The sequence below is a fragment of the Oryzias melastigma genome, linkage group LG6, assembly GCF_002922805.2.
Source record: "Oryzias melastigma strain HK-1 linkage group LG6, ASM292280v2, whole genome shotgun sequence".
NCBI lineage: Eukaryota > Metazoa > Chordata > Actinopteri > Beloniformes > Adrianichthyidae > Oryzias > Oryzias melastigma.
This window is the reverse complement of record NC_050517.1, coordinates 8,050,616-8,057,404: the sequence shown is the minus strand read 5'-3', so window position 1 is coordinate 8,057,404 and position 6,789 is coordinate 8,050,616.

Sequence of the window (6,789 nt, the reverse complement as noted above, 5' to 3'; positions counted from 1 at the left end):
GAGGGCTTTTTAGGGCTTTTTGAGTTTTTTCACTCTAAGCAAAAATAATATGGTCCTTGCCATCAGTACCTGATGCTGCGGGCCATAACAAGCAGTTTGAATTTTCACATCAAAAAACACGCTTTCAGTCATTATTTGTGACAGCCCTCAGTGTCCTCCTGCAGGAAATATGAAACATGAAGGATTTTAGGATGGGGCTTTTTCCAGTCCTCAAATCTGGTCGTACGTGCTCACTTTAAAGTCTCCCTTTGATAAATCCTGTTTCTAGAGTTTTTAACATGTATTTTTGACATTTTTCTTCTGAAACAGAACAAATGTCATAAGAAATCATTTTGATTTTAAATTTCTGAGTATTTCTCCTTTTAAATCAATCAAACTGTCTTGGACAGACTCTGTTTGAATGAATGATCTTCTTTCCATCAACAGCTCTGCTGCACATGCACTAAACCCTCATCTGTTCCTAGTGTCTAGTTCAGGTTCTGGAGAAGAGAAGATGGTATCTTCACATTGACTGCAGTCAAATGAGCCGCCGTTCACATTTCTGTGGTCAAATCAGCATCACTGGATTTTTGGTGTGAGTTTCATCCAATACTTACGGTAGCAGGACTGAGAACGCTGGAAAATCTCCACCAGACTCCACGGAGCTTCTTGATGTGACCACGGAAATGTGAACGGCGGCTCATTTGACCGCAGTTGGAAAGGATTGTAAATCAATGAAAGAGCATTTTGATGTTAGCTTTGATTATTTTATCAAGAACTCTGAGAAACCAATGATTGAATGTATTGATCACAGTCAATAAACATTGGAGAATTAGCTAAAAGAGTCTTTGGTGAACTGGAAGGAGAAAGAATCAGGATTTTGGAGGAAGTTCTGTCCATGAAGATCTTCACTTCCTCGTCCAGCTGACATCTGGATCAGAGCCATACGGCTGGACATTACCCAGATTGATGAATGTTTTTATGTAGCAGTAGTGAAGATTTACACTAGTGAGACACAGAGCTATCATAATCAGACAGGAGGGGCTGCTCAGCTCAGCTCCAAAAGCCATGCCCCCTCAGAGGAGATATTGGAATCAGAGGCTTCAGCTCAACATGAAAATAGCTTTTTAAGACATTTAGGTTGTGGGATTTTCGTTAAAACTTCAAAATCATAATTAAAACACTACTAGGAATGTAAAATTTAAATTAAAAAAAATGGTCGTAGGGGAACTTTAACCCTTTCACACTGGAACTTAATCTCCAGCATTTACATTTTTGGATTACTGTAACTCTTCAACCGTTTACGCAATTAGCGGAATCCACTGGAATTACCAGTGGAGGATAGGAGAGTCAGTGAGGAAGAGAATTCCAGATTGTTTTTTGGATATAAGTATTAATAATGCCATAAATAGCCATTTTTAGATTTCCTCTCTTTTTTATTTAACTGTGAGTGTTGGTGATAAAGTGAATGTGAATCTGTGACACAAAATATTGCTTAAACTATTTACTCCAGCGTTCTTTGCTGTTACTACAGGAGCACCACCTGCTGTATTCTTACTTAACTCTCAAATCTGACTCATCCAGCTTTGACACATTAACTGTGCAGCATAAATATAACACAGCGGGGCTGAAAGGGCTCCGTCGTACCAGCGAGTCGCAGCGGTTCTCAGATGCTGCGTGCAGATGACACACCGCTGTGGGCTCTAAATCAATGCAGGTTAATTGCTCTAATAGCAGTCTTTTTGGTTGTTACATAAGAGTTCAGAGGTGAGGCTGTGCTGCTCTGCAGTTTATGCGACTGTGTCCAGAAAACAGAGAGGAGCCAGACTGAGACATAAAGGGAAGACAACATGAAACAAAAGGTCACAGGTTGAAGCTAAAATGCCTCCCCGGCACAGGAGCACTGCTGTGATGTTCTCTTCCATGCACTTCAAATGGTGTTTCTTTATCCTCGCTGTTTGGGGGTGTTTGGCTTCAGCAGCATTTCACAGCTCTGTGTATGGATGCATGTTTGTTTACATCTGCACAGGTCATTTCCGAGCTTTCAGCCCCACAGAAGTCCTCTCCTGCCGTGACTCAGCCTCATCCAGATCGCGTTTGGTTGTGAGAGCAACCCGGAGCAGCAGGTCCTGATGGAATTAAGTCCTGATTATATTGTGCCTGGTATTTTATGTTCCACAGCAACATTACGTAACCACAATTATCTCGATGGAGAAGTCTGAAGAAAATCAGTCAGGAGGAAATTTCCTCATAGCTCAAGATGTTTGCACCGGTTGCAAATTTAGCAGCACAGAAGCTTGAAACTGTTGGCTTTCCAAGGTAGGAAAAAGCCATGAATCCCACCCACATGTTCACTGCTGCTGTTCCAAAAGATGTCGAATTTCAGCTGTTACAATTCTGTATCCGGAGAGGCTTCTCTGGAGCTCTGACTTCTCTTTTCCACACGGAGAGAGGTCACTTGAGGTGGCTCACATTGCAAAATAGCCCCCTAGAAATAAGACAGAAGTTCTTTGAAAAAAAAAGATGAAACATCTGCTGGTGGGGCAAGAAAAACGATCTTACCAAGAATTCTTATGTTTGGAAACATTTTTTAAAAGATTTTGTTTAAAAGATTTTTTTTTTAATTGTAAAATGTTCTTGTTATGATTATTTTTCTTTTGAGAAAAGTGGCTAAACGATTGAAAAGTTACAGTATGTTAAAGATTTTGCGTTTAGCCTCAGGTCTCAAAGGGTTAACACACATCTATGTTTAAGTCCTTAAAAGACACACTTGCTCCATTTTCTGCCTTTAAAATGGTTTCTGGGAATAACTTGTTGACCTCAAATCTCTGAAGGGGCTGTAGGAGGGAACAGGTCAGTTATGGATTCAGAGACTTGACAATGGAAGGCGTCAGCTCAGGCTTTGAAGTGTTTTGTAAGTTAGATAATGATGAAGAAGAGAACAGTGATGTGGTTCTTAAGAAAGTCAGTGAAAGTTACAAAATGGCACACATGAATAAATAAAATCATAAACAGTCTTCTACAGATCCTCCCTGAACAAGGTTTTTCTTTCATAGTAGAAGAGTGTCTGCGGTGGTGCTGTGAGGAAGCTGCAGGGACGTGCACACGTGCAGGAAGCCGGATTCCCTGCAGCAGCAGCAGAACCGCTGAGTCCCTGCTTCGTGACGGCGTGCAGCCCAGCCTGTAAACCATTTGTGACGTTTTTGCTTCCAATTTGACGTATGACATGTTGACATGTTGAGTGCAGGAGGACTTGAACGCTGCTGTGGAATGTTAAGCCCCCCCCACAACCCCAGCGCTGATAAATAATTGGTCAGTTTGCACGCTCCAGCAGACGCGTCTGCGTGCTCGCTTGGCAGTAGCCTGCTTTGTTGTAGAAGGAAACATGAAGCCTTAAGAGAAGGGGAGGGGGGGCATGAGGGTCACTGCGGCCCCCGCCAGGACATAAACTCCGTCTTGTATAAAGGAAGCTCCTATATGTGGCTGACCTACAGTCCTCCTGCAGAAATGAATCTGAAAGGGACAGCCGTACAGTCGGTAAGTGGATGTGACTGAGTCGCCATGACAACAGAGCTCCCTGGAGCAGGCTCTGCGACGTCACAGGCGTGTGTGTGTGTGTCACTGCCAGTCCAGCCGAAGCTCAGACCAACAGAGCAATTAAAGGCCAAAAACAAGATGTGAAGAAAGATGGGGAAAGCTGCTCCACATCCCAACTCACTGCAGACACACCTCACTTTGGGGGCTTTTTGTGATGGGGGAGTTTTTGAAGGGGGTTGTAGTGTTGGTGTACTGCTCCAGCATTGATCAGTTGAACGTGCTTTGAGCGCTCTGACACTGGGGTTATAAACCCCCCCAGCTCTGAGCGTGTTTGTGGGAAATGGCCCCCACTTTGTTAGGTCAAAGTGAGATCCAAATCACTCTCGTGCCCCTTACTGACCTTTATCTGTTGTCATGTTTTCTTCCCTACCTCGTGTTGCTCTCCCCACACGGACATGCTCCTCTATTAGGTCGCACATCTTCTCCTTCAGTTATTTTTTATTTTTTGACACATTTTGATCTAAAGCACATGTGTCAAAGTCAAGTAATTCTATCTGGTCTTCAAGATCATTTTATTTTATTGTTATGAATGGTCCGATGTTATCTTGCACTCATTTCTAACTTGTATAATTTTGAGAAAATATATTTTTATGGAGGGTAAAATATTGAAAGTTATTTAAGGTTTAAGTTGTTTTATTATGGAATAAAGCTCTGCCTTTTTATTATTCATAAATATGTTAAAACATTAGGGTTTTAAAAATTGGCTTTCTGCTGGCTTTTTGGACTAATTTGGCATTTACTTTTTTAGGCTGTTTTGAAGTTTAGCTCATATTTCCGCAACATGCTAGCTATTTTGGCTAATTTAGGCTTTTTTCTGTTTTTTTAGGCAATTTGGGAGTTAAGCTAATATTACAGCTACACGCTAGCTATTTTGGCTAATTTAGTCTAATTTTTTTGACTATTTTGAAACTTAGCTAATATTTTAGCTGGCTATTAACTTCAGCGTTTACAGCTTCAGTGTTTTTACTATCAATTTCAGCATCTTCAGCTATCAACACTAGCATCTTCAGCAGCCAAATTCATCTTACAGCATTCACACTAGCATCATTGTAGGTAATGCTATATATCTGTCTAGTTCCTAATTATCTTAAACGTAACGGTTTTGAAGTTTTAAAAATGTGTTTTAGAGTGTTTAATAAATGTTTACCCTGTTCGGTCTGCGACCTAAGTTGTGTTTTGGTTTTTGGCCGTTTGTGTGATTGAGTTTGACAACACACAGACTCTCATCATGAACACTCGGGATTAAAATATTATCGACTCTTTACATTCCCAGGGACACCGACGCTGTTCTCTATTGTTCACTCACACATCATTGAGTTGGGGGGGGCAGACTGGCCTGTTCATCATCAGAAGTCCTTGGCTTTGATGCTGGAGTCACATCAACCTCTTGATGCGTTCATTGGAGGCCTCCAGACATCACTGCTCTGTAAATCCATCATTCAAGCTTTAACCTTTGACAGATTTTCTTCCAGACACTAAACACTAAAACACAAAGGAGAGATTAAAGTGATCCCCCAGTTTGTAACAGAAGCACAGAGACATGGATGGACGATCAGCTGATGTTGCCGTTTTCTGTTTTGGGTCAAAGGCCTGCAGCTGCAGAGCGTCTGTTCACCAGAGTATGACCTCGCCTCCGTTAGCCTGGAAAAGAAGGAGAGGAACGACGGCCTCCAAACACAGACTGCCAAACATGACTGCCACCGGAGAATGCGCTGCAGTCTCTGGGGAAACTGCAGACAGTTGGAGAGAAGAGGTCACAGCGTTTAAACTGGACATCATGCTGGGGGTGGGAAAGGGTGGAGGGTCAGGCATCCTTCTGCTTCTGCGTCAAATGAGAAAAACTTTTGTCCAAGTTTTATCAAACTGAATTCATTTCATGCCAAACATAAATTTTTCTTTAATTTCTGTGAATAATGAGCATTACAAACATGACAAACTCCTGGGCTTCAGGCCACCACAGAGATTACCTGGATTTTAGCTGGACATCTGTGTTTAGACCATTGACTGTATCTGAAAACTGGACCCAGTGCGTGTGACCTTATCCACAGAAAATGGTTTATTCTGCCTCCAACCAAAGTCAATTTCAGTCGCCTTTTTTAAATTTCTTTTTGCAATTTGGATGTTGGGCTGCACAGTGGCGCAGTGGTTAGCCCTCTTGCCTCACAGCGAGAAGGCCCCGGTTCAAATCCCGGCTGGGACCTTTCTGTGTGGAGTTTGCATGTTCTCCCTGTGCATGCGTGGGTTTTCACCGGGGACTCCGGCTTCCTCCCACCGTCCAAAAACATGCTTCATAGGTTAATTGGTGACTCTAAATTGCCCCTAGGTGTGAATGTGAGAGTGAATGTGTGTGTGATTGAGGCCCTGCGACAGACTGGCGACCTGTCCAGGGTGTACCCCGCCTTCGCCCTTCAGTGGCCGGGATAGGCTCCGGCACCCCCGCAACCACGAAAGGGACGAAGTGGTCTGGAAAATGAATGAATGAATATGGATGTCGCCACATTGGAACCAGCTGTGATTGGATGTTTCTATGGCAACTACTCGCATCAATCAGAAGTGAGCTTGTGGGGAGATGACACACTGAAAGCAGGCTCTGCAGAATCTGTCAATTGAATGGTTTAAATAGGGGTGTGTATCTTTACTTCTCACTCGATACATAAAGCATTCAACTTACTTTTTGGCGATTCTTTTACAAAAAAACGCTAAAATCTAGATATTTCTTATTGCTATGGGAATTAAAGCATTAAATAATAATGTACGGTATTTGGCAGAGAAATGTATTCAGGTATTGACTTGGAAGAAACTAGCTTATGATTGGACGAAGTCTTTTTGTTTGCATCGCATGAACATAAAAAGACAAAGACGGAAGAACAAAAACAGAAAGAGATACTGCAGTTTGTCAGAAATCCAATTATTTATGTCTTGATTAATTTTATACATTTTAACCAGCATAATCTCTTTAATCTCTCTAGTTTCCCGATCAATTTTCGATATGAATCTATCCTTTACATCCCTAACCGATACTGCTGTTATTCCCACTGTCTGATCAATTTTTTGGTACGTATCTCGTATCTTTTACATCCCTAGTTTTGAACATTTTTCGTGAGACCACCAACTTTTATTGAGGCGTCTGATTGGTCAGTTTATAACTTGAATGACTTGTAATAAAAAAAATATGGAAAAACTAGGACTTTTAACAACATGTTAAAAAGATAA